Below are 10,159 nucleotides of genomic sequence, written 5' to 3' on the forward strand. Positions count from 1 at the left end.
CTTTTTTGGATATAACATCCGTCAGGTCGATTTTGAAGCTGAGGTCTTTAACTACTAAGCCATCGCCGCTATTATAGGTAAATATTACTTCTAGAAATTAAAGGTAAATTTTACGTATTTTTAAAGGTAAATTATAGATAAATTTTACCTATACAAATTCCCATGTAAATGTAATTCGAAAGTCTTTTGCAAGATCTGGTCTCAACGACTGTTGAATATCGCATGAGCCACTTGCAAATCTCTTACAATTCCGGCTCAAGGAGCGCAGATCAGATGACAAAGCCGCGGGAAAAAACAATGCCGAATAATCTGTTTGGAGTACAATGTTCTTGTTTGGCTTTTGTTTGAATACTTGGATATAATTTTCAAGTACAATTAAGGTCTTCTTAAGATTTATGAAATCACCTATCTACATCTTATTGTAAAAATAAAAGCAATTTTCCAACCAAATGGGACCCTATTACTTATGCCTCTGCTATGAATTAATCCTGTATGAATTCTTTGATTTTCTCTGGGGTTTACTTTAAAGGCCTTTACTTTAAAAGGTTCTCTAAAGGCCTTGGTTGAACGCGTTGATTTGACCTTGAAGGAGGTGTCCGACTGGGGGGACGCCAATCTTGTCAAATTTAACGCCACCAAAACGCAAGCGTGTTTATTCACCGCGAAACGGAGTCCATTCCCACTTACTCCGACTTTCCGAAGTATACCCGTTCCGATTACCGATAGTGTTGAGCTTCTAGGAATCAACATTTCGTCCAATCTCAACTTTGGACAATGCATCGAATCCAAGGCAAAAACAGCTGGCAAGAAACTTGGCATCCTCAACAAAGTCAAGCGGTACTTCACGCCGGAACAGCTTCTCACCCTGTACCAAGCTCAAGTTCGATCGTGCATGGAGTACTGCAGCCATTTATGGGATGGCTCTGCCAAGTACCAGCTCGAAGCATTGGATTCGGTGGATCGCCGAGCTAGAAGACTCATTGACGAAGCACTGATGAATACTAAACTCCAAAGTTTAGAACATCGGCGTAAAGTTGCCAGTCTATCAGTATTCTACAGGATATATTTCGGAGAGTGTGCACAAGAACTGTTTGACCTGGTTCCTCCTTCACCTTTCTACCATCGTACTGCCAGGCATCGTCAAGGTCTGCATCCGTACGTAGTCGAAATTCCTCGAACACGTACGAAACGATTTGCTTCCTCTTTCCTAATTCGAACCGCTAGGATATGGAACGCCCTTCCGGCGTCAGTTTTCCCTTCCACCTATAATATGGGTACCTTCAAGTCAAGAGTGAATAGGCAACTTCTAGGCAAGCGCGCTCCATCTTAGGCTGCATCATCACTTGCTAGCAGGTCTGAAAAAAAAACCTCAGAATATCAAAGAATTCATAGCTTAGTTGTTGTAGTAGCAGAAGCTTGTAATGTCAATAATAATAATAAATAATGTTTATTTGCAAAATACTTATGTTGACATAGGTATACTTTGGACCCCTAACTCCCAAAAAAGTGAAACCTGTGTCATTGGAGTTAGTGCCTTCTCTGTTACACTTGCTCTAATTTTTAAGTTAAAATAAGGATGAAAACTATCCCTGTATCAAACTTTGTCAAAATTGGTTGAACTGGTGGGCCGTGAAAAAGTAGCAGCCAAACAGACACACTTTTGTACTTATAATACTAGATGGTGACTTCGTTCGTGTGTTCTATTTAACTCCCGTGGGAACTCATTGATTTTCTGAGATGACAGTAAAACGTCCAAATCTCAACCGATATTGCCACTCTACAAATTAAGATTACAGTTCCTTATAATATTATGTAGGTACTAGCTGATGCCCGCGACTTCGTCCGCGTGGAATTAGGTTTTCAAAACCCCGCGGGAACTCTTTGATTTTCCAGGATAAAAAGTAGCCTACGTCCCTCCCCCGAGATACCCTAACCCTGTACCAAATTTCGTCAGAATCGGTTAAACTGTTGGGCCGTGAAAAGGTAGCAAACAGACAGACAGACACACTTTCGCATTTATAATATTAGTCTGGATTATAGAGATTTTTTTTAAATTTGTATAGTATTAAATTTATCATGAAAACTGCTGTGGATCAATAAAAAGATATATTATCTTGCGATCAGTTGCGACGTGACCCGCCGACGGCGATTTTGCTGTAATTTTGATGAAAAAATACCCGAATTACGTTTTTCGGTTCACCTCCCACATGGTCTGCTTTTATCCCAAATAATATTTTCATTTTCGCCAAATAGGTACATATATTATTTTCTTTTTTAGGGTTCCGTAATCCGTACATCCAAATGAACAATGGAACCCCAGTGTGGACACATGAGTAATCATATAAGATCCCATAGGATCACTCGTATGTGTGTCTGTCTGTGACAACCATTTTGCTCCGAATTTACTAAGGTATATAATTTACGAAAATCTGTGAATTTCCAAATTGGACAAAAATGGGGCAAATTAGAAAATTAAAAAACGTTTTGCAAACTGTCATAGTGATATTTGAAATGAAGGAACTTACCTGCCAGTAACTTCATATAATTTTAAAATATTTTTAAAGTTATTTAAGAAAATAGATGAAAATCGACTATTTCCCATTTATCTACGAAATTTCTAAACATAAATTTTAAACAAAAAAAACAATTAATAACAGTTATTTACTATTAAAAGGCTGTCATAAAAACCGGACATAATAATCGTACGGAACCCTCTCTCTACGTGAGTTTAACTCACCCCCGTACGGCATTTTCTTTATAAATCGTTAACGTTTACTTTTGACCATGATATAAATTGCTTATACTTTGAAGACGATTTTGGGTCTCGAAAATAGCTTCAATTTTCACCCAGTGCCTAGCTTGGGTAAAGTATGCTGCGGTGCCTAGCTTAAGTAATATCCAACACACCTAGTTTCTCCTTACACCAAAGGTTGCCTGGTGGAGATTTTCTGAGCAATAAGGCCGCCTTTGCATACAATTCTTTGTTAGTCTTAGTTATTTCATGTTTTGTGTGCAATTAAGCTTTCTATCTTTCCTATATATATCTATCTTAAATGCAAAAAATATAGAAAAATGATTGTTATATTTAACGCAAGGCACAGCATATAAGTTCGCAGAAACACATTATCCAAATAATTATGTATATAGATATTATATATAAAAGGAAAAACTGACTGACTGATTTATCAACGCACAGCTCAAACTACTGGACGGATCGAGCTGTTTGGCATGCAGACAGCTATTATGACATAACCATTCGCGATGAAAGGATTTATGAAAATTCAACCCCTATGGGGGTTAAATAGGGATTTGAAATCTGTGTAGTCCACGCAGATGAAGTTGGCAGCATAAGCTAGTTGTGTATAAATACCGAATATTTAAGACGTCTGCCTTCAACTCGGTAGGTCAGGGTTAGCCAATTAGAGCCAGCGATAAATTCAGGATTTCTTAGGGTTAGTTACTATTATTGTCAATTATTATCAGATGTTAGTGATTATAACCCAGCCCGACGGGCGAGACGGTTGAAGTTGAGAATCAGAGATATCGTAAAAGGTATTCGAACCTCCAACGTAGAAATACTCATAATACTATAAGTATCTTCATTAGAGACTAGAGGATGCCCGCGATTATTTCGTCCGCGTGGATTTAGGTTTTTAAAGATCCCGTGGGAACTGTTTGATTTTCCGGGATAAAATGGTTATGTCAATTACAGGGACGCAAGCTACCTCGGTACCTTTCATACAAATCAGTTAAGCGGATGGGTTTTTAGGAATCCCATGAGAACTCTTTGATTTTCCTGGACAAAAAGTAGCCTATGTCCGTCCCCGGGACATAAGCTAACCCTGTACCAAATTTCGCCAGAATCGGTTAAACTGTTGGGCCGTGAAAAGGTAGCAGACAGACAGACAGACACACTTTCGCATTTATAATATTAGTATGGATGGATAGAATAATTCTATAGTAACTGGAATAACTTCGCTGCTCCAAATTCGTAGGAGCTCTGGCTATTTGACTTCGCTTGGTATTTACTCAAAAGTGATATCTACTTCCAAGGGGCTTATGGCAGCTTTAGAGAACTCTACACTAGGGTTGTCAACTTTGCGCACAAAACCTATACATTGTGAAAAATTCAGTGTAAAAAATTTGCCAACCCTGCAGTCCCTTCCTGATCATTCATTTATTCGTTTCATGGCTGAAATAATAAACTGATACGGTTAAAAAATAACTGAACAAAATTATGATCGTTGTTTTATTATCGATTTCTAAAGATTACTCAATTGAATTTGATAAATGCTAATGGTTACTAATGCTATTCCAAAGTTTTTTAAGACAGAAATAACAAAATTGATTTTAATTCCAACCAAGTGTCTGGAATAGGCTAAACTAGAGTCCGACCTAAAACAATCTCTTCATATATAGATTATTATCATCAAAACCATAAAATAAACCATTATTGTATAATTTTAACAGGCTCTCTCCGTCACTCGCTTCATACAATCGTAGTTCCAATTTCATTTGAATATTAAGGAACCAAAGTCCATGAAATTTTGCAGACATATTCTAGAAACTAATATCTGTGTCTGTGGTGTTTTAGATTTTTCTAAAAATATGTAGTTTTAAAATTACAGGGGCTCAAAAATTTGTATGTAAATTTTTAAGACCGCGTAACTTTGAAATTGAATATTTTAACAGAAATCTGGAAAACCACAAACATAGATATTAGTTTCTAGAATATGTCTGCAAAATTTCATGGACTTTGGTTGCTTAATATTCAAATGAAATTGGAACTACGTTTGTATGAAGCGAGTGACGGAGAGACCCCTCTTTAATGAGTTATTTACCCAAATATGAGTGAAAAATAGAGCAAAATATCAGCCCTTTTTTACCAATTGGTTAAAAATATAGATCTATAGTTTTAGTATTTCTTACATAATTATGCTTATCCGAATAAAGTGGCTTATCAACTATTCACTTACCTTCTCAAACTTTTCGCCGGTTCAAAGCAACACCAACTTTTTTAAACTTTACTAGTCACACAACTTTTGTTGATCCGTAAACAAAACACACACACAAATAGGTACACAAAAATTCGGCACACACTTTTTTGAATTAATTCTTATTTATTTTTAAGATTTACGGTAACTTTTCTACTTAAATATTTATCTGCGGAAAATTAAATTGAAAAAAAAAAAACTGATAAATAATTTAGGAAGTATTTAAAACACTATTGATCTTTTTTAAAGCAAAAAAATATAGTTTCAATAGTTCATCTCAGTATGGAGTATTCGAACTTGAACTCAGCGGCGCTCAACCGGTGGCCGCTTTGATCGGCGCCTCAGAGTCTACTGCCGTCGTAGAACGTACGTAGCAGCTACGTCGTAGCTCCCGTAGCACGGACTCTACAAGATTTGCGTACAATTCATCATCATCACGATGAACCTATACCCGGCTCACTACTGAGCACAGATCTTCTCTCAGAATGAGAAGTGTTTTGCTCATAGCCAAGCCACGCTTGCCAAGTGTGGATCGGCAGACTTCACACACCTTTAAGACTACTATGGAGAACTCTCAAACATGCAGGTTTCCTCACGACGTTTTCCTTCACCACTTAAGCAAGTGATATTTACTCCTTTTACAAAATTTTATAATAATAACTATTAATAATAAAAATAGAAACGTCTAAGGAACACTACCCATATTTAGTAAAAACAATTTTTGTAAAGATTATTAGCCATTATCATGACTAACATTCTCCTCTCCACTCCAACTAAGCGTAAAGCTTGTATAAGTACGACAATAGGCAAGGGTAGGGTTTGAACCGTCGATCTTCCGGATTTCATTCCGCTCCTTTTTAACCATTGAGCTATTAAGGCTCTAGGTGTTATAAATGCGAAAGTATTTGTTGTTATGCGTGTTAAAATATGTTTGTTTTTTGGTTTGTTGGTTTATCCTTCAATCACACATAACAAACCAACTTATCGACGTGATTTTTTGAATTGTTATAGTTAAAATTCTGGAGAGTGACTTAAGCTACGTTTTATCTCGGAAAATCAAAGAGTTCCCACGAAATTTTAAAAACTACACCCACGTGAAAGAAGTCTCGGGTATCAGTTAATTTTTGATATTTAAAAGAAAAGAAGTGGGTCAATAGTTCATCTCAGTATGGAACTTGAACTCAGCGGCGCTCAACTGGTGGCCGCTTTGATCGACGCCTCAGAGTCTACTGCCTTCGTAGAGCTTTCGTAGCAATTTCACGGCCTCTACGAAATTTGCTTCTTTTTAACTTAATTGGCTGTTTAGTCATCTTTTTCTCAATTTCAAGAGAATTATTTTGGGATCACGTTATAAAAACATATAAACAGTAATTTATTTTACTTTGACACTAGTTTCTTTCCGCGACTTTGTCCGCGTGGAGTACTCAAGTTTCAAACTCCTATTTTACCCCGTTACGGGTTGAATTTTCAAAAATCCTTTCTTAATGGACGTTCACGTCATAATAGCTATCTACGTGGCAAATTTCAGCTCGATCCTTAAAGTACTTCGAGTAGTGCGTTGATAGATCAGTCAGTCAGTCACTCATCTTCAAAACTACTTGGCAAATATATTATAATCATATATTTGATACTAGAGGATGCCCGCAACTTCGTCCGCGTGGATTTAGGTTTTCAAAGATCCCGTGGGAACTGTTTGATTTTCCGGGATAAAAAGTTGCCTATGTCAATTACAGGGAAGCTACCTCGGTTCATACAAATCGGTTAAACGGATGGATTTTTTAGGATTTAGCAGACAGACAGATAGACACACTTTCGCATTTATAATATTAGTATGGATATGTAACCAGAGATGTGGGTAGTGATATGTATGGATAAAGTAAAGATAAAATAAATTACGTATGCAGCGTAAGTGACGAGATAACACAATAATATACAAAATTATGTAAATTGCGTTGTCTTGTCAGTTGGCCACAAATCAGCCTGCGGCGGGCGCGTACTTAACGTTAACATAATATTAAATATTCTGTACTCAAATTGCCATTGTTTATTTAAACATTTAATTGAAGCAATTAAGATTATAAGCAATCTTTTTCTGTATTTTTAGGGATCAGTACCTCAAAAGGACATAAGAAACCCGTAAAGGATCACTTCGTTATCTGTCTGTCTGTCATAATAGCTATCTGCATGACAAACAGCCCAATCCGTTTAGTAGTTGTAGCTGTACGCTGATACTTGATAGATCATCAGGCAGTCACTCAATCAGTAAACCAGTCAGGCAGTCAGTATGTCAGTCAGTCAGTCAGTCAATCAGTCAGTAAGTCAATGACCTTTTTCCCATATACATTTAGATATAATTATGGTTTCAATAGTCTCGGAATCACACTTCACACTAATATTATAAATGAGAAAGTTTGTATGTGTGTGTGTGTGTGTATGTTTGTTACTCCTTCACGCAAAAACTACTGGACGGATTGGGCTGAAATTTAGAATGGAGATAGATTATACCCTGTATTAGCACATAGGCTACTTTTATCCCGGAAAATCAAAGAGTTCCCACGGGAATTTTAAAAACCTACATCCACGCGAATGAAGTCGCGGGCATCAGCTAGTTCGTTATAAAGTTATGTAAAACAGTATCACATTAAATAAATAATTTCCCACAATCAAATCGCAGGGAATGCACTCTACTAGAATGTTAAATAAACACAAATTAACAAATTAAATTATAATTTTGTTTGGAAGTTAACTTTATTGAATTTAACACAACATACTCTACTTTAATTAATAATAATTTGTTTAACAAGTCCCTAATGTATGTGAATATGATTTGAATTTATATAGAGAGGATGCCCGCGACTTCATCTGCGTGGATTTAGGTTTTTAAAGATCCCTTGGGAACTGTTTGATTTTCCGGGATAAAAAGTTGTCTATGTCAATAACAGGGACGCAAGCTACCTCGGTACCAAATTTCATACAAATCTGGTAATAATCTGGAAATTTGGTAGGTAGGTAGGTCACAAGTACAGGAATAAATCTGAAAACCGTGAATTTGTGGGTACATAATTTTAAAAAAAAATTTAAATGTGTTTCAATTTTCAAAATAAGATAACTATACCAAGTGAAAGGGCTTTACCTGTACATCCTAAAACAGATTTTTTTATTTTTATGTAAAATAGTTTTTGATTTATCTTGCAAAATGTTGAAAAAATACCCGAGTACGGAACCCTCAGTGCGCGAGTCTGACTAGCACTTGGCCGGTTTTTTTTTATTTAACACCAACATGCAACAGTTGCATAACTAAATAATTCGAGTTTCAGCACATTGAAGTTGTCAAAGTAAGTAAATATAAATGGGATTTGAAATGAATAAAGTTCCATACTAATAAGAAAATTCCCGCTTCAGTTGGAATATTTTCATACAACTTTAATTGAATTAACGAGAGAGCCGGGGGCAAGTTCATTTAATCTTCGCAAGTTTAATTCCAATTTATTTATCCTTTCAAATAGGGCCTCCTACCACTGACCTCCGTTTACAAGTACACTGGACTTGCTATTTCTTTTTAAAGAATATTAGCCATACTAATGATGACTAATACTCCCCTTTCCCCTCCAATTAAGCGTATAGCTTGTGCCAGGAGTGGGTACGACAATAGTGAAACATGTGGGGTTTGAACCGCCGACCTTTCGGAATTCAGTCCGCTCCTCAACCGTTGAGCTATCGAGGCTATAAAACTATTGCCGACCTACGAGTATTTTGAAAACCATATGATTATCGCCATTTTGGCGCTGTATGCTCTTATTCCACCAAGCTGGCCAAGTGCGGAATAGTGCTTTGACACCTTTGAGAACATTGTGAAGAACTAGCCGTAAAAAGCAGCCTATCTGCTAATCCAGGATATTATCTATTTCTATTCCAATTTTCAGCCAAATCTGTCGAGTAGTTTTTGCGTGAAGGAGTAACAAACATACACAAACACACATACGCATACATACGCACAAACTTTCGCCTTTATAATATTAGTGTGAAAAACACATAGTACGGCCTCCCCGGCGCAGTGGTAAGCGCTGTGGTCTTATTAGTGGGAGGTCCCGGGTTCGATTCCCGACAGGGGTTTGGAAATTTAATAATTTCTAAATTTCTGGTCATGCGAGGTGCATGGCCTGCATGGTGGGAGGCTTCGGTTGTGGCTAGGTACCACCTTACCGGCAAGACCGTGCCGCCAAGCGATTCACCGTTCCAGTACGATGACGTGTGGAAAACAAAAGAATTTATTGAAAATTGAAAATTCATAATATTTTTATTCAATTAGACTTTTACAAGAACTTTTGAATCATCAAGAGCATCTACCACTGGTTCGGAATGCCTTTCCTACCGAGAAAAACCAGCAAGAAACTCGGCGGTTGCTCTTTTCAAAGATTTTTATTCAATATTATGCCATGTATAAATCCCGCACATTGCTGGAGCGAGCTGCAGGTGAAATCCACGCTCTTTTATCATTTACATAATCTTCGATTGTATAATGCTTTCTTCAGGTGCACAGTTTTAATAGATTTTTAAACTTGTGCAAAGGCAAGTCCAAAATTGATTGCGGATTTTTTTATAAAAGGCTATACCCATAGAAAATTGCCCACTCTTCCAGATTAGCCCGCTTCCATCTTAGACTGCATCATCACTTACCACCAGGAGAGATTGCAGTCAAGGGCTGACTTGTATCTGAAGTTTTAAAAAAACTTCAAAAGGCGTGCTTGGGTTCGCTCCCCCGACCCTGGAATAAGATCCAGATTAACTACTGGTAACACCGTTTAAGTATACAAAGTAACTTGGAAAATACCATTTTAAATGCAAGAGAGATGTCGAATTCAATTTCCGTATTTCCTGTATAAAGACGGTTTCAATAAATGTTCCTATTTAAATACGACAGCGGGACGTAGGTACCTACCCATCCCTTCCAATTTCGTACAAGTTTAAGTGAATTTGTCTATCTGTTATTTGCTATATCTTTTTTTTCTTCACATGTACCTCGTTTAAAACTGCTTTTTCAATGCTTTTTCAAGAGCGATATGCTATGCTACGTTGCTTTGATGTGTGTGTGATATCCACGAATCATTTTCATTGCTCCACATAGCTTAGTATTGGTGGAAACAGGTTCAACGAAGCTATGCTTT

At 37.0% G+C, this 10,159-nt stretch overlaps 1 protein-coding gene across 1 annotated transcript in view; it reads right to left on the reverse strand.

Annotated features, from left to right (window-relative positions):
• The window catches only part of LOC123877618 (dopamine receptor 1-like), a 125,879-nt gene extending 120,713 nt beyond the window's left edge, over nucleotides 1-5,166 (reverse strand). The window contains exon 1 of the mRNA XM_045924443.1: nucleotides 4,977-5,166. The gene's annotated coding sequence lies outside the window, so the exon portion shown is untranslated. The remainder of the gene's footprint in view (nucleotides 1-4,976) is intronic.
• Nucleotides 5,167-10,159: the final 4,993 nt, after the last annotated feature.

Source organism: Maniola jurtina, chromosome 24, assembly GCF_905333055.1.
Source record: "Maniola jurtina chromosome 24, ilManJurt1.1, whole genome shotgun sequence".
NCBI lineage: Eukaryota > Metazoa > Arthropoda > Insecta > Lepidoptera > Nymphalidae > Maniola > Maniola jurtina.